General features: G+C 43.9%; 1 protein-coding gene across 10 annotated transcripts in view; it reads left to right on the top strand.

The window, feature by feature from the left end:
- MAP4K4 (mitogen-activated protein kinase kinase kinase kinase 4) overlaps nucleotides 1-17,960 on the top strand; it is a 167,291-nt gene that overhangs the window by 20,688 nt on the left and 128,643 nt on the right. Inside the window, exon 1 of one of the 10 annotated variants that reach the window (XM_069005644.1) lies at nucleotides 6,355-6,460. The exons of the other annotated variants lie outside the window; for them this stretch is intronic. The gene's annotated coding sequence lies outside the window, so the exon portion shown is untranslated. Of the gene's footprint in view, nucleotides 1-6,354; nucleotides 6,461-17,960 lie in introns of those variants that run through there. 10 annotated transcript variants of the gene reach the window in all.

The following is a 17,960-nucleotide window of genomic DNA, read 5'->3' as shown; positions in this document are numbered from 1 at the left end:
GTATAAACGTTCGTAGCCACATCCTGGTGATGGGCATAGTGATCTCTGTGAAGCTGGCCATAAGACTGTGTTTTCAACTCTGGGAGGTCCAGAAAGCTCTGGTCCTGAAATGTATTGCTTCAGAAATATTTGATTAACTTTGTTGTATTAGTATAAGGTTGGTTTTATTGCTATTTCCTATACTTTATTAAAAAAATGATTATTAAAAGTGCAAACATATGTATTTCCTTGTAATGGACCCTTTCTTTTTCTGCTGTTGGCAGCAGTTTGCTGTAGGATTGTTAACAGCCAGTGCTTCCAGGCATGGTGGGATTGGGAGAGAGGAGTGGTGGGGAGGTATTTGCTCCTCCTAATTTTTAAAAAATATTTTATTTTGTCAGAAAATATTTAGGGGGTTTGGTTTGGTTTGATTGGGTTTTTTTGAGCTGGAGAGAGGTTAATTCTCCCTTTGCGTTCTAGAGCAGGAGTCTGGATCTTCCTCTCCTGTTGAGTTATATTTGAAGCGTACTTGCCCATCTGTGTGCTCGAAGTATGTAGGTGCCACTGGCCTCTGTGCCTGTTTGCTTTCTTCCCCTCACTCCCAGCTGGGCAAAGCCCAGACTCTTCACCTGCCCCCTGCATTGCATTCCCAGCTTTTGGATAAACTTGTCGTGTCAGGCAGCCATGGGCACAGGTGATTTCTGCTGAGCAGATGCACCTGCATTATGTCCCTGTGTAATTTATATCAGCCAGTGCAGTGGTGTTCTCAAAAGCACTGAATGGAGAGGAGGGAGGTCAAGGGGAAAAAATCCAACCCGGCCTTGAGCAGTTGCTTGTGGCTGTTTCAGGCAGCCTATTCTTGTGGCTGCTTTATCACTCATGTGCTTGGGGCCTGCAGACTCTGAACTGCAGAGGATAAGAAAAAAAAATAAATCCACTCCAGCAAGAACTTGATTTGCTTGTTTATGGTACAGATGTATTTTCTAGCAAGAACACAGATTTTTTAAAGGGAAAAGCATTGATTCCATGTGAGCAATTGTGAAATCTTGTTGTGAGTAATGAATACATTCCTGTGGAAAGCAGGACTGTTAAATTCTTTCACCCAGCTAGGGGTGCAGGCTGGTGCTTGGCAGTTTTCCCCCATTTCTCCTTATTTTGACCAGATCTGCAGCTGTCAGTCTTTCGAGAGACCCTTTCCAGAGAGGTCTTCTGTGACTTAATTTTTTCCCCCCTCACCTACTGGTATTTTCTTGGTCTCTTAGTTTGCATTTTCCATTCTTCAGAATATTTAATACTTGAGACATTAATCTTTCTTCAGTCTGTTTTCCATAAGGTTATAGGTATGCAAGAAATGCTAGAGACAGCTAAAACAAAAGACCTTCCCAGACAAGAAATATAATACAAGCCACCTGAGTAGCTCGGTCTTCTCCAGCTGCCTGCTAGCAACCCTCCTTTTCCCTCAGCCTCAGGGCCTCCATGAAGTCTCTCCCCTCCAGATTTGCCAAGTGCTTGGTTGCCTGTTAATCACCAGTAATAAAAAGCATGTTAAAGATCAGGTGAGTGTCTAGGGATGCTTGTCAAGGCTGTATCTCCCCAGTCTCTGTAGCTTTTTCCAGCAATGAGTGTGGATGGAGTGACTCGGACCCCCAGACTGAAGCTGAGCGAGCAGCTCACCTCTGGGTACAGGCTTGGCCATTTCCCTCTTACCCCCTGCCTTACGCAGAGACAGGTATCAGGCATATTCTCATTTTTCAGGAGACATCAGGGACGTTGTGTTGTGTGTGGCTGGGGAGAGGATGTGTTTGCTCTGTGCACAGCACTAGTGCAACTTCTGCTGAAGGGCTGCAGCTCAACCCGCTCCTTACTCTGAGAGCAGATGTGTTTTAAGGGGGTTCTGCTACTATGGACAGCCATGGAAAGCTGCTCTCAGCATGGATATGGGTCACAGGGTCACGCTCCTGTAGCTGATGAGCATTGATGTGTGTCAGGCCTTGTGTTAGCCATTGATGACCCTCTGTCTGACTGCAGGTTTGAAAGCTGAAGCTCAGGTGGGAGAGCCTGTTGGTGCTGTCTTTGTCCATCACCTGCCTGGGCTGATGCTCGTCAGCACCTTGGTGTTGCCCAATGCTGGTTCCTTGTCAATTCATCTCTGTTACACAAGTCATTTGCTGACAAAACAAAGATCTGGGTCACTGCTCTTAAAATAGATTCAGCATTTGGCAAATTGCTCAAGCAAGCTCTCCTTGCCTCTGAGAAGGCAATGTCAACCCAACCTCATAGGGATACCCCTAAGAAGCACAGCATCCTACCGCAGAGGCCCTGTCAATTTAGCACACTTGCCTAATACACTTTCAGAATGCAATGCCCAGCTGTTTGCTCAATGTTTGACTTGTGCCTTAGGGAGTAAGGGCTTTTTCTTTATGTTAATGCAGATATATGTATCAATATGAATTATTTTGGTCTTTTTTTTTGGGTTGGGTTTTTTTGTTTTAGTAGAGTTTTTTTGTGGTGGTCTTTGCAAATCTTTTCTTCCTTTCTGCTTTGGTGCCTGGAAGTGTGATCGGCATGTTTAACTTTCATCTCTAACAGCCATAATAAATGATAACTGTATAAGGTGATTGTCGCCTTTGCTTATAGGCAGAGTCTGGTGGTGCCACTTTCACCTTGGTAACAGTCATCCGGTAACTGCTTTGAACACGCTGTGCCAAGTTCACGTGTGGGTGCACAACCGGTCGAGGTTGAATTACTCATGAAATTAATTTTTAAGGTCACAGCCAGGCTTCTGTAGACTCTGATCCTGAGTTTATAGGATGATTTGCTGTACTACATGCCTTTCTGCCAGAGTTCTGTGGACTTCCTGGGCCTGGGCTGCAAAACGTGCTGCCTGGTGGTTTCTTCCACTTGTCCAGGGGATTTCTTCCACTTTTAAGAGGACTACTGTTGCTGGGAGTGGGACTGGAAAACACTGATCAGAAAAGGGGAACTGGAAAGCAGGATATTGGTTCTTCCTGCTCATCAGAGTTCACCTCTCTGTGTCTATTGACATTAAATGGAAAGCATAGTAGCCATTGGTTTGGTGAAGTCTAGGTGGAATTTCCATTTATGAGGCAAATATGGTTTGGTGTTCCATGAATGTGTTTCCTGCTTGACCCCATGCCAGTCTGGGTTGGCAGTAGCAGAAAAGTCCCTCTAATGACAGGGGAGGTCACAGTTTTCTTCTAATTGTAGACTCATAGAATCATTGAGATTGGAAAAAACTAATGTTACTGAGCCCAACTGAAGAACAGTGGTGTGAGTGCACACCAAATACAGGGAATGCTAGCAATTCTGTAGTGTGTTAGCAAGAGCACTTGGCTAGTAGGGAGTTGGGATGCAAGCTCTTCCCTTGGGAGTTGGGATGCAAGCTCTTCCCTTGGGATGTGATCCCTTACTTTCTTCCACCTACTCCAGCTACTGTGATGTAGGAAATCTTGCTAGATTTGATCCTGCTCTCCTTCTGAAATTTTAATACTTGCATGAATAAAGTCCGATTGGTTTGGGAAGGAGGTGGTACAATGCACATGGCTTTGTGTGATACATCGTCACATGGAGTGTTTCCTAAAAAGTTTACTGTCGGCACATCTGAGAATACTGAAATACTGTGCAGGTGAAGAGAGGATGATGGGTTGGTTGTTAATGATAGTTCTTCCACTTGGAAAAGGAGAGGTGAGGATGCTAGTACCTACTTCAGCCCCCTCCTGACAGTGTGCTTTCAGGAAAAGCAGAGTGCACCAGTACTGCTGAGGGGTGAGAGGGGAGGGCAGGCTGAGGTGTGAGTGGCTCTTGGTAGATACCAGTCTTACCACCAGTGATGGACTGAGAAACAGAGGGAGTTGAATACTTCTGTAAGTACTGTCCTTGATGAGAACAGAAAGCTCTGTCCCTTATCAGGCCTGTAGGTGCCCAGTGGTTTTTAAGTCCAAACTGTCTCTGTAAGCTAAGAAAAAAATGTTTCTTCTCACAGTCTGGGGGAAAAATCAAGGATCACTGTGGTATCTAATAATTAGGTTTCTCTACTTTCCCTGTGTTGAAATGTTACTTTGTTTCTTTTTTTCTTGATAAGCATTCTGAAATACCAGTCAGTGATTTTAAATAGCCTGCTCCAAAGGATGTGGCTGCTTTAGAAACTAACTCCTTTATTTTGCAGTGCTGCCATTGAGGGTAATCCTGACCTGGAGCCTAGCATTTGCCTTTTCATTTTGGATTCTTCCCACTCCCAAATCACAGATCTAATCAACTTAAACAGAAATGAAAGATGGCAAACTGGGAGAAGGCTTTGTAACTGTTTTCCTAAAGAGGCTGGTGCATGTCCTGGTGGAGCCTTTTTCAGTGACGGTTTGGGAGCGGAAAACACTCCTACTTGTTTGTCCCAAATTATTAAGTCAGGAAGATGGACTGAAGGAGGGTCAAAAATTGTTTCAGGTGGTTGTGACTTTTTATTTCATCTGTTCTGAAGGTTTGCTGTACTGAGCCCAGCCCTAGAGCTGAGTGACCTTCAGCTGCTGTTGCACCTTCATTTGGGAGCTGAGCTCTGGGCTTGATTTTATGCTTAAACATTTTATTCAGAAAGGTGAGGACTGGGACACAGACCCGTTTGCTGGCACATAGGTGTGCTTATGAGATCAAGCCCTGAGGCATTCATGTGACAGTACTGAAGCACTGTGATGCAGAGTGGGATTTTTCAGCAGGGTGATGCTGAGGTGCTGTATGCTTCAGATGCTTGCTGTATCTTTAAAAAATAGTTACCTATCTCTCTATCTCTGTTCAGCAATTTTTTTTACAAAATTACAGAAATGACCCCAGAAATGGTTATGTAGTTTTTTATTTTCTTTTTTTCCTGAGGGTGGCATATTCACATGAGCTAGAAAAATAGCAAACAGCAAATAGAAGCTTGCTGGAGTGGTCTTGGAGCTTGTGCTCTTCTTTTAGGTATTATTCTCTTTGCTGAAAATGTTGAGCTAAATCTTAGCCAGGGTTTGAATGGTGAAATCACATGAGGTGCTAATTTTGACTCAAGAGGTAAGACAACAAAGGGAAGATGAAGAGAAGGGTGGACGTAATGCAGAGATGTTGAATTAGTGTGTTAAAGCCACATGTGGAATACTCCTATTCAGGCATTTCATGCAGCTTCTAAGAGCTCTCACTATGGTGTTGTTGCTTGGTCTCTTCTGTGTCATTACCATGAATTTTTCAGTGTCTGAGAGATCTGTGTGTGTACTGCACATCAGAATAATATAAATCATGCATATTAACATACAGAAGGGATAACTCTAACTGCTCTGTCAGGCTGATAGTGTCTTTATAATGAGGACTTCTAAATCAATGTCCTCCCCTCAAACTATGGAGTTACGACAGCTGTCCCTTGGACATTCATGTGTGTGTATTCATTTTTAGTTCCTGTATCAATCACTAGCTTTATGCAAGGCTTGATCAGGTTGATAAAAGGCAAAAAAGGATCCATCTAATACAGCTTACAGTGAAAGTAGCACAGTAAGTTTCTCCTGCATGAACAGCAGTCCCCTGATGTATCAAGGAGACCTGATTATACAACAGGACTAATCAGCTCTGGATGCTGCCATGAATTATGGGTTGGCTTAAGTGCTGTGATACACATTTCTGCCTTAAATTATGTCAGAATCAAAACAGAAAATCAGAGCAGAAAGCCCAAATGTCAGCAAGGCTTGTCTTCTTTAGGTCTCTGTCAGGGTTAAAGAAGAGGTTTCTTAATGTAATTGTAACTTGTCTCTTCTATCCAGGCTAGCAAAAATAAACCAGGTTATATTGGAACTTTACTGCATAATGTTACACAACCATGCTTATTTAAATGTAGCTATTTTTGTAATATACATTGTGCCTTAATGGGAGTCATGGATAAGGTGCATTGACCCACTGAAACAGCTGAATATAGAGGTACAACATTTATGGAAGTTACAGTGAACCCAGTATATTTGCACTTAGGGCAGAAAATAACGTGGAAAATAATGAATGTGTTAAAAATATCTGCCTGGTGTAACTACATGCCTTTTTCCTCCTATGGAGAGCGAATTAGTTGTTCCCACCCCCCCCCCCCCCGCCTTTCTTTCTTTGTCTGTTTTCCATTTTTATTTTACTATTTACATTGGTGTAATTTTGGCACTTTATGCACACAGCCTCCTCAGTTTTTAATTTCAGACACCTACAATTAAGGCTTACCTATTTACTCAGACTTAGTTGCATCTGTGGTTGAGAGATGAATAGGTGCTTCCAGGTGATTCATCTGACCTGTCTTAGACCCTGATGAAAAGGTGACTAGCTGAAACTAGCAGTTAGGTGCCCTGAACTGGGACAGATTCCCTCTCTCCACCTGGGTAATATCCCCAGCTCAGGTCACTTTGTGAAGAGGATGAGGAGGGTGGTGTTGGTCTACCCCTGGTAATTTCCAAACCAGGTCCAGAGCTGTTAGGTGAGTTTTGGGGGTAAATGTGCATGGGAGGTGGTGATTCAGACCAAGGGGCCTTGAGAAATATGGCACAATGCTGGCTGTGGAGAACTCAGCTGTTTCTTAGATATGCAAATCCACTCCCTCTGATTTGGCTGGGAGAGCTGGGTGTCTGTGTTTCCTCATGATGAGATTGTTTGTTTGTTTATCTGCATGGGATTTTCAACATTATAAATTCTGACTATAATTATAATAATAGATGGCATGGTTATTTCACAAACAGTGTGCCCTCTGCTGTGATCAGCTACTGCATTCAGGAGCCTCTGTGCCCATCTACAGCTTCGTACCCTCTTGCCATGTCTGTATTCTGGTTGTTCCAGGTTTCCCCTCCTCAAGAGCAGCAGCCCCTTTCAGGCATTAAGAAAAAAATAATAAAGGAATGCTGTGAACATTTTTGGGGTTGTCCTGTCCAGAGGCAGGAGTTGGACTCACTGATGCTTGTGGGTCACTTCCAACTCAGGATATTCTGTTTCAGTGATTCTAACATGATTTAAGAAGGAGGAAATTCTTAGTGAATTGGTAAGAAGCAGCACTCTGTTGCTGTATTTATGTGCAGACTGCGAGTAGTAAGCGACACAGCCCCTGTGACGTGCAAGGTGTGCCTGTGTAGGAAAGCTGGCACCTACATTGCAAATAATTACAGTCTAAGCAAGCTTGGAAAAGGGGTGGAGTTCAGGGAATAATTTAATCTGTGAGAAATTTGTTGTACAATGAGGTCGGCTTTTCTTGGTTCTAATTCAATTTTTCTTCTAGGGTTTTACCCTTGAAGGGTTCAAGTGACAGAGTGAGGGGATACTGCTACTCATGTGCTTCTTTTTGGAGGGGAGGCTCGAAATTTGATTCCCCAGATTTAAACCTGGGTGTTTCTCAGGTATTTCTTTCAGCAGACATGTTAGCTGGGAGAGCTCATCCCTTTCCCACCACTGTCTCCTTGGCCGGGCTGGTGCAGCCCTGGCAGCAGCTGAATTTCAGTCCCTGTCCAGCTGCACAGAGTGACTCCAGCTGCCAGAGCAGTGGGGAGGAAGAGGAGGAGGAGGAGGAGGGATGCTGGGTTTGGCTGTGCTGTTGAAACAGGAGCTTGTGGTTGGAGGCTGTCAATTTGCATAAGCTGGTTTTAGGGCTTTTTAATACTGGATCAGAAGCATTCTCATCAGATCTGAATCCTTGCTGTGCAAACTCAGCTGGTTCAAATCTGTTAGCCTTTATTTATTTATTTAGTTTAAACAGGTTAACTTCCCGCTGATGGGGCTTCATGCTGGTTTGGGTGTCCTCGTCCTGCAGCCAATGGAAAGCTGGCAGGGTGTCCAAGCTTTGGCTAGTGCAAGAGTAATGTGGCTTGCTGGCTGCTGGCTTCTTGCTGGCATTTTGTGGTGGAGGCTGCAGCGGGCTTTGCTTGCCCCACGGGTGCCTGCTGGCTGGCTGGTGCTGGCGGCTCGTGGGGAAATGTCCAGACGGTCCCCAGCTGGCACTGGTGTGCTGGCAAAGCCATGGCAGCCTGGTGCTTCTTGCTTGGCTTGCCTCTCCCATGGACAGCCACCATGGCATGTACCCAGCCAAAAGAGGGTTTCACCTGCCTCCCTGAGCATGTTGGGGGCACAGTGTGCTGGGCGGGATGCCCTGGCAAGATGCCTCCTCTGAGATGCAGTCCCCACCGCCCTCACTGGGGTGCCATGTCAGCTGGAAACTGTTAGCGTGGGAGTCAGAGCACATGCAAAAACATAAAATGTATTGAAAATGTCAGGCTGGAGCACTGGAAGGAGATCCCTCAAGTCTCACCTGTGCTGTGAAGATAACCATCTAGGCTTCTTTCCCTGGAGTACAGCACAGCCTGAGTAAATGGTTCACCAGTGCTGAGAAGGAACACCCTACAGCTTGTCTCCTTTGAAGGAGGCCACAGGGCTGTGCTTGCAGATCCTTTCAGCTTTGTCTTGAACAATTTCACCTGTATGCTGCTGATTCTGAGTGAACATCACATGGGGCCTGTTGAAGTGAGGCAAAATCCTATTTAGTCGATAACTTCTTCTGCCCCAAAGAGAGGTAAGAAAACTGTGCCCCTTCTCTTCCCGGTCCCTGTGTCTGTGGGACAGAGGATGTACTGGCCAGTGCAATACCTAATCCATTTTTTTTGCTTTATTGTTGTTTCTTGATGGGAGATTAAATCGAGATGCAAACACCACATCAGAAAATAGATAGATGGAGTATTTAGTTTTACCTGGGAGTTGTAGTAAGGATGTGCTTTCTTAGCAACTTTCTTGCTAAGTTTTTCTCTGAAATTGTATTTTGGCTGTGCAGCTCTTTTATTTGAACCAGGGGTGCTCCCTCCTTATGTTTACTGTTTTTTTCATTTTGCAAGTCAAACATCCCTCAGGTGTGCAGCTGAGCCAGCTTGGGTGGGTGGGACTGAAGGCAAGAGGAGGACAAGCATATGCAGGAAGAGACATATTCTGGATTCCTGCTGTGGAGATGAGTAATCACTGGTGGTTAAGGCAAAACAGAAGAGTTCCAAATAGAGTTTTGTCTACTCCTTACATCCCCTTTTCCCACTGGAGAGCTATGTACCTTTTTGTGATTAAGGTCAAAACATCTGAGCCCCAGTGTTGCAGAAAAAGATATAGGCTATGTTTTTTGTTGGTATTGGACAAAACTTGTGAATTACCTTACTATTTTTCTCTTTTTACTGTGAACTTTGAAAAGATAATCAATAGCCACATGCCAAATACTGGCTAATCTGTGAAAGGGATTGTTACAGAGGAGGTGCATGTGTACTGTCTGGGTATGAGGATATAAACAAATCCTAATTTGTTTTTGTAGGACTGAGTTTGACTATATAATATGTTGGGGAAGACAAGACAGAGCTGGAGCCTTCTGATATAGTTGCCCAGCCTGGCAGTTGTAAAGGTTTTGTTTATGAGGCCATGAACAATGGCTTGGAATGTGATGCTATTGATTTTTTTCCCTGCAATGTTTCATAAATGCTGTGCAGTTTAACTCAGCTTTTAACCTTGTATGCAGTTTGGAGAGTGAGGCTTCTCACCCGGTGTCAGATGGCTCACACAGTGGAAAAAAAGCCAGCCACCCTACTGCTCAAATCCCATCGGTACGTGGAAACGTGCCCGTTCTGCTGTCTGATTCCCAGCAAAAGTGCCTGGGTGGTGGCAGCCCTCCGGGGTGGTCCCTGGGAGGTCTTGCACAGCTCACTGAGAGAAGCATGAGAGCTGTAGGCTCCATGCTGCCTGAAGCCTGGAGCCTCAGGCTTCAATCTTAGATGCCTTTGTTTCCTGCCTGGATCGCTATAGCATCTGTTTGAACCTAAGAGGGCTGTGTAGTACAGTGTAATTCTGCTTGCTGAGTTTTATACTGCATGTGGTACTCAGCAGTTGCTGTAGAGCACTCTGAAAAGAAATCTTACAGCTGACTGGGATTTGTTTTTACCAGTTACCATTTCACTGAATATTGCATTACACATTCATTTAAAAAACCCCCAAAAGATAAAACTCTCCAGTGGGGGAGCTTTATACTTTCTCCATGTTTTTATAACGTTCCCATTTTTCTGAATATGCAGGTGTCTCATTTACATTCCTAGAAACACAGCCTTCGTGTTTCCTTTAAAGTCAAGGTTTCTGATCTGTTGTTCTTAGCTTAAGGCATCCTTGGCATCGCTCAGGAACACCTTTGAGAGGGGGTTGTTTCACAACGCAGTACCTGCAGGTGGTGATGTCATGCCAATACGAGCAAAGAAAAACTATTAGAAACGTTGCAATGTGAGTTGGGTTCCTCCTGTGCTGTGTCACCCAAGAATGTGTCTTCTTGTGTGTTGAGCTTCTGTCCCACCATTTGTGCCTGTTGTGCTGTGCCTCTTGTACAGCCGAGCCTTTGTACAGGTTATTGTGCAGTTTCTGCTCCCAGTTGCACAGATCTGGATTTAGGTAGTGTTACACTTGCCTATCTAAATTATTTATTGCTGTTTCACATGGTGGATCAGCAAATACTGTTGAAAGACATGCTTGATATAGTAGTATTAGGAGAAAAGCCAAAGTCGATCTTGTCTGTAGGTGGAGTGACTGACTACCCCTCGTAAATAAGATGATTAACACACATGCACACACCAGAAAAAACCCCAACCAACAAAAAAAAAAAAAAAAAAGCCTTGAAATGTTCACTTTTTCCTTTAGACATCACTCTTGACTTGCTCAGGGCGATGACCCTGTGTTGTGAGTCTCAGACGGGTGACTCAGAAGGAGTGCTGATGACAAAACATCTGCTTGGAGTTTCTGGTTATGAGAGGAGATCACATTTCTGCTTGTCTGTGCCTTGCCTGCTTAGCTGTGTGGCAGCTGGAGACATGTGTATCTGCACTAGTAAATGCTCTGAGGTCACTCCAAAAATGAATTATATGCTGGACAAACACTGGAAATGTAAACATAGTTTTTATTTCCTGGAGTAGCTTTCTTCAAACTTTGGTGAAACAGAAAAGGGACTGGAAGCTCTCACAGAGTTTGTACAGGGAAGGTTTGGCTGTAGGATCAGCTAAAGGTGAAAAGGTCTGACCCGTAGCTGGTTGAAATAAATGTGTTGACGAAAGTTAATGGCTGGAGGTTTCCTTGCTGTTTTTGTTAATAACATCCCCCAGTGCAGCATTGGAAGTGTTCACATTTTTTTAAAGAAAAGTTTTGGGTTGCTGAATCCTCAACAAATCTTAAACTAGAGGTATCTCAGAACAGCACGACTCAAAGCACTGTGTGTGTGGGCAGCTGAGACATGGGACCTGTCTGCTCTGCCACTGGACCCCACATAAAACAAAACTACAAAAAACCCCACAGTGCACAATTTTGTGTCTTTGTGTTTTACACCTTTTCCTGTTTATGCCTCTGCTTAAACTCAAGTTATCAGTGAAAGTGTGTAATTGCAAGTTTTGCTAAAAGATTTTGATACTGAATGCAGCTTTTAATATTGAACTCCTTTGGAAACCAAATTCTGTTATTATATGATGGAATAATTTTAAACAAGCCCTGGTTTAGAGATCTCTTTGTCTTTTTTTTTCCTTTAGCAGAGGGGGGTACTGTTTTAAAAAAAAAATTAGCACTCTGTTGATTGCAGCTGTTAGGATCCTGGTATGTCTCTCCTCTGCTTCCAGACAGTGTAGCCATGATGTAGCCATTGCACTTGAATTCTTTGCATTCTGGCAGCACTTGCAATTTAGCTGTTGGGATCTGTTGGAGTGGAGAAATCCCCACGGTGGGAAGGCATGCAAATGGGCTCTCTGCTGAAAAATCATTTGATTGACACCACTCCCCCTCCACTCCCCCCCCCAGAAAGTAAAAGCATGTGCATGTACTTTTGAAGGCTATTTATTTGCCTTGCAGAGGGTCAACTGTAAAACCCTTTCTGAAAATATGCTCCTTGAAAGCCTCCTGAAGAATGGTGGGTTCAAGCCAGAAAGGTCTTGTTTTACAGCCCCACTGCCATGAAAGAAATCTAAGTGTAGAAAAAACCACAGCTTAAATACCTCAGATATTTATTTTGTCCTTTCCTTGCACAAGCCTTCTCTCCCTCCCTCCCTGGGCTGGGAGGTCAGGGCATGTATGTGTGTGGCTGTGCTTTCAGGGGGAACCCTGCTGCACAGGCACTTGTGGGCCTGCTCTAGCCCTCTAGCCCCCTTATTGTTTTAACAATTAATCTTTCACCCATTTATAATTCAAAACACTAATAAAGACACCCTTCTCTCCCCAAATTCTCAGGAATTTCTGCAGTCTCCTGCTTGGTTACATATGTCCAAGCTTGCACAAATAAGTCCTTCAGTGTTATCCCACCAAATGAAATCTTGAAGGGGTGTGTTTGACCTTGGCTTGTGCAGTGACTGTACCTTACTCACTTGTCCTGAAGACAGAAAAGAATGTTGATGTTTACAATGTGAAAATAAGTACTTGAAGATATGTTTTGGTCTGTCAACATAAACAAAAATCATTCTCTTGTTTGTGTGTTACAGGTCTGTATTGTAGCCTTCACAATACTACTCTGTATAATCCAAAAGCCCTTCATAGGAGGCATTTTAAATTGGAAGTTAAAACCAGAAAACAAACCAGAAGTGAAACTCCTGCATTCCTATGATTGCTTGTATTCCTTTCATCTTCTTAAATTCAGTATGGATTTTTTTTTCTTTTATGTTTTTGCATATCCTCACAACCAATGGTATGTTTGGTACCCCACTAGGAAGCTCAAACCGCTGCCCCAGCCCTTGCTTTCATGGGAGGCCTTAATTTGAAAGACAATTTGAGCATTTCTATAGGCTGCCAAGAAAAATTGGAAGAACTTATTTCATGTTAGAGCTCCCACCTTCGTTCTTAGCTGTGGAAATAAATGAAAAACTTGTTTTGACAACCTGACGTATTCGCCTGAATGCTTTCCCTGTCACTGATGGATGGAGGGACAGGCTTGTAGTTCTGTGTAACAATGGGCCAGGGGAGCACTGCTTCCCAGAACAGGGAAAGGAAAGGAATAAAGGCCTAAATATCTACTTTCAATTCCATGTGTGTGCATCTGTTCCACGTCACTTCAAGATGGAAAAAAATATAAGATTCAAGGATGCCTGGTTGGTAGCTTTGTTCATACATGATCCTATGTGTGGATCCTCTCCTTTCTTTCTCTCTATTGTTGAAAAAGTGAAAGCCCTTATTTTAGGCTATTATTCCCCTTTCATTAGGACCTCCAGAGAAAGTAAGGAATGACATGTTGAATTTGGACTGGACTAGGTTTGTTTGCCTGAGGCAAACAGGAAATTGTGTAGTGGGTTCTAGGGGAGTAATCTCTTGCAAAGGTTCTTCAAAGGGTGGTGGTGCTCATTTCCCAATGTGGAGCTTGCGTGAGACAAGGATGTCCGTACCACTGAGATGTGGTGTCTCTTGGGTGTCCTGAGAGATGTGCCTGTGGGAATCAGCTCCTATTGATGGAGATGTGACAGTGTGTCACAAAATTCTCCACCTACTACTGCAAAATTTCTCCTGGAGTTCTGCTAAAGACTGAAGGAAACCAGAAGCATTTGGTTTTGGGTCAAAATGCAGAGATTATCATTCTTCTACTTGCTGTGGTTTTATACTTTTAAAGCCAAGGTGAGATTGGTAGTGGTCTCTAGTATGTGTTCGCTTGATTTTGAGGTACTTCCAATGGTGCTGTACCTGCTAGCACTGTTTCAGACCATTAGGATTTTGTTAGTTCCAGAGAAGTCTATAGAACAACAATTGTTGGTATCAATTTCTGCACTGAGGGTTCACTGACAGTCTGTGATGGATGCAAGGACTAGATCTGGTTTTGATCTGATTAGCTTGTTTATAGCTTGAGGTAGGAGAGCTGAAAGCTGGAAGTCCCTTTGCCATCCTTTGTTTTTCCTGACTGTTGCTTTTTCTTGGAGTTTTTCCTCCTCTTTGGGTAGCCTTTCCAATTTAAAAGAGACTGCTGTGTTTAGTGGTTTATTTGTAGAAAATCTAATGTTGACAGGCAGTAATGCATTTAAGCAACTTTCCTTGAAACCTTTTCGTCATGGTTGGACTGTCTCACAGGCTGATTGTATTGTGCAGAGCAAGGGTATGGAGTCAGATTTCATTTTTTGGTTAATTTGCAGGTCATTTAGAGCTCAGGGTATGCATGCAGAAGGCAGCTGAGCTTTGTGAAAAACATGGGGTTTATCACTTGCCTCTGTCTGGGTTGGGGTTTTTTGGTGTTGTTTTTTTTTTTTTTTTAAATCTTATTCAGTGGAATTAGTTTTCCTGCCTTTCCTGCCTTTCCAGTTTACGCCCTAAAAATTACTGAACTTTGAATGAAGAGGTAAACTTGAAGTCAACCAGTTGGCTTCCTTGTTTATGTGGGTTTGAAGGAAAGTTTTTTAAGGCTTAAGAGGTGGAAGTCTAACCAACCCTCATCAGTGGTACTTCCAGCTCCTCACTGGTGGCCTTTGCCTGGTGGTGTCCTGATGGGACTGAGACCTTAACAGTGATCCTTAAGATGAAGAAAACGCTGTGTAGGGCTACAACTGTCCTATAGTTTTTATAGTCTCTGCTCTAGCTCTGTTCTGCCAATAGGAAATGAGAAGTGTGATTCTTGATGGTGTGGGAGGTCAAAGATGGCACCAGCTACTTTCTGTTCAGAATACAGATCACTCATCTCCTAAGGCATATACACCGTCAATCACACCTTGTCTTTTTGCTTATTCTTCTCCTCACTATGGAGGTGGAAGTAAGGCACAAAAGGTAAAAATAATGTAAAATTAGAGTTTTGAGCCTGGAGAGGTTCTCTGTCCCTTCCAGTGCAATATTAACCTTGTAATTGTCTTAGGGGTAAACAAGTGCTAGGAATGGTTCAGGAGTCTGACGTCTGACCACTTTAGACAAATCTGTGTGGTTGGAATCAGTGTCAGACAAGAGGACAGAGCTGGGGCTTGCTAAGCTGCTTTGCTTTCCTAGAGAATGACAATGCCTGGTTAATCTGTCACTGCTGTGGGGTGCCTGGCTATCCCCCCAGTGGGACTGCAAACAAGGTACAATGAGTGTGGACCCAAAAGCAGGAAGGGACTGAGGCAGGAAAAGTTCCTGCTTGGTAGGGGCAGCTTCTGAGACAGTGACATCAGGGTGTCCATGCCTGGTCAGAGCCATGTCGGTACCTTACTGCACTAGAGGCGGCTATTAAGGAAAGACTGACAAGTTTGATACGAATCACCCAGTATGGGGGAAAAGCCCTCTTTAATTAACTACCAGAGAGAGAAGCAACTGGTTCTGAACTGTGTCTATGGTGTAGACCTTTTCTCAGGCACCATCAGCTTAGCCTGCTGGCCCTGGGAGATTGCATCTTGCTTCAACACTGATGGGGTGCAACCTGTTTTCCTACTGCTCTTAGGGGTTTTCTGTATTGGTGTGACAGACAGAGCATGGGAGAAGTTGAAGACCAGTTGTTGGCTGTGGTGGTGTGACCTTGGCTGGATGCCAGGTGCCCACCAAAGTCACTTTATCATTCCCCTCCTCAAATGGACGGGGGAGAGAAAATATAAAAAAAGGCACAAGGAGATATCACTCACCAGTTACCATCACAGGCAAAACAGACTCAGTTTGGGGACATTAACTTATTACCAATCAAATCAGAGTAGGATAATGAGAAGTAAAACAAATTTTAAAAACACCTTCCCTCCACTGCTCCCTCCTTCTCTTAACTTGATTAATGATTTTCTACCTCCTCAATGCAGCAATGTAGGGAGATGGACAATAGGGGCTGCAGTCAGTTCATCACGTGTTGATTCTCCCACTGCTTCCTCCTCAGGGTGAGGAGACAGTCCTCTACAAATTCTTCCAACGTGAGCTCTTCCCATGGGCTGCAGTTCTTCATGAAGTGCTCCAGCATGGGATCCTTCCATGGGCTTCAGTCCTTCAGGAAGAGACTGGGTCCCCCCTACAGGGTCACAGGTCCTGCCAGCAAACCTACTCCACTGTGGGCTCCTGTCTCCACAGGTCATGCCAGGAGCCTGCTCCAGTGTGGGCTTCCCCACAGGGTCACAGCCTCTTCTGGGCATCCATCTGCTCCAGTGTGGGGTCTCCAGGGGCTGCAGGTGGTTTGCTGCTCCACCATTGACCTCCAAGGATTTCTAGGGCACAGCTTCATCACCATGGTCTTCACCATGGGCTTCAGGAGAATCGTTCCTAGCACCTGGAGCACCTCCTTCTCTCTTTCACTGACCTCTTGGTGTACGCAGAGTTGTTTCTCTCACATATTCTCCCTCCTTAGTTCTCTGGCTACAATTACTTCCACCCAATAATTTTTTCCCCTTCTTAAATATGTTATCCTGGAGTCATTACTACCATTTCTGCTGTGCTCAGCCTTGGCCAGCAGCAGGTCTGTTTTGCAGCTAACTGGTGTTGGTCCTGTTGGACAGAGGAAGCTTCTGGCAGCTTCTCAGAGAAGCTACCCCTGCAGCCCCCCCAGCTATCAGTACCTTGCTACCCAAACCCAATACTTTGGCCTGTGAGTTCTTGCTGGCTGGCTCTTACCAGCCATTTGTGCTGGTGGTTTTCACCTGCATGGGTTCTGGGTCTTGGATTAGGCCCAGGGAAAACAAATCAGTCTGTGGATCATTTCAAGCACTTATGTATGTGCTTGTAATTTGCTTTACTGCAAGAATAAGCATTTGACTTTTTTTTTATTCCCTGTAGAATAGTGATGGCCTGAGTTTTCCAGAACTAGTTCACTGAGAGGAGGAAAAAAAAAAAAAAAGTGTTTAGGCAAATGAAGGCTTCAGCAGCTTAGTGCTTGTCTACATGGGGAAGTTAGTGCGCAGTAAGCTAGGGTGTGAATTTACAGCACGCTAGCTGCTCTGCACTAACTCCCCCTGTGGATGCTGAGTGTGCACTAAGAGCGCCTGTTGGGCAGGTTAATTTAGTCTGCTGAAAGTAAGTGTGCTGAAAATTCACACTGCTGCTTCCTTTGTCCTGACTTTCCCATGTAGACAAGCCCTTAGTAAGTCTAGAGTAAAAAGTCCTTGTTCAGAGGTCTGGCTTAAATTCTTTCTGCTTTGTTCTTTCTTCCTTGTTTTTTCCTCCTTCTCTTCTCTCCCATTTCTCCCTCTGTTTTTTCTCCCTTGTCTCTCCTCTTCATTTTCTCTTACCCTTTTCTCTCTTCAATACAGATTAAATGTAATTGGAGCTTTGTCATCCTGGTGAAGATTCTCTGTACACATAAATTTGGGGGGAATGACTTCAGAGGGAGGCCTGAAGGTGTATCATGTGCAAGTGTAAAATGCTGTTTTACTAGATACAGAAAGGGGCATATCCTCTAAAGCATAAGATGTGCTTGACTCAGCTTAAATAGTATAACCAAAAGCTACAAGAGCATAGTCATTTGGAGGAAAGTACTTCCCCTTGCTTAGAAGATGAGAAGCTATTTATGCATGAAACCATATGTTTTGTAGACACAGCATTAGGTTTGTTTAATTTTCAACAATTAGGAGCCCCATAAAAAGCCCCTCTTCTAACAAGTACAGGCAGTAATTCTCTTACTGATTCCTGAGGTATCAGGGCAGATTAGTGTTGTGGAAATTATAGAAACAAATTAATTTTTTAATAGGTTATACTCACTGATGGTTATTTCTCTCAGCACATTTCCCTGCCTATTATCTCTGTTTATTTCCTCTTGGGAGGTAGGAAATGGGAGAAGGAAAATTGTATGTACTGGTACAAAATGCAGAGGTGTCACTCCTTTTCGTTTTAGATGTGGTTTAGCGTATGAGATTTTGGCTATCTCATACTGATATTTTCTATCTAGATTTTTGAGAAATAGGTTGTTTTGGTGACTTAAATCACGGAAGGAAAATTCGTGTTTCTTCTTCTTAATTGGGAGGGTGAGAAGGAGTGGTTACATACATGTGTGAAAACAAACAACTTTTCTGCAGCTCATCTCACTGTGCTAAAATAAGCCCAGTTGAATGGGTGAA

This window comes from Aphelocoma coerulescens, chromosome 1 (assembly GCF_041296385.1).
Source record: "Aphelocoma coerulescens isolate FSJ_1873_10779 chromosome 1, UR_Acoe_1.0, whole genome shotgun sequence".
NCBI classification, from domain to species: domain Eukaryota; kingdom Metazoa; phylum Chordata; class Aves; order Passeriformes; family Corvidae; genus Aphelocoma; species Aphelocoma coerulescens.
This window is presented reverse-complemented; position numbering and strand designations above follow the sequence as displayed.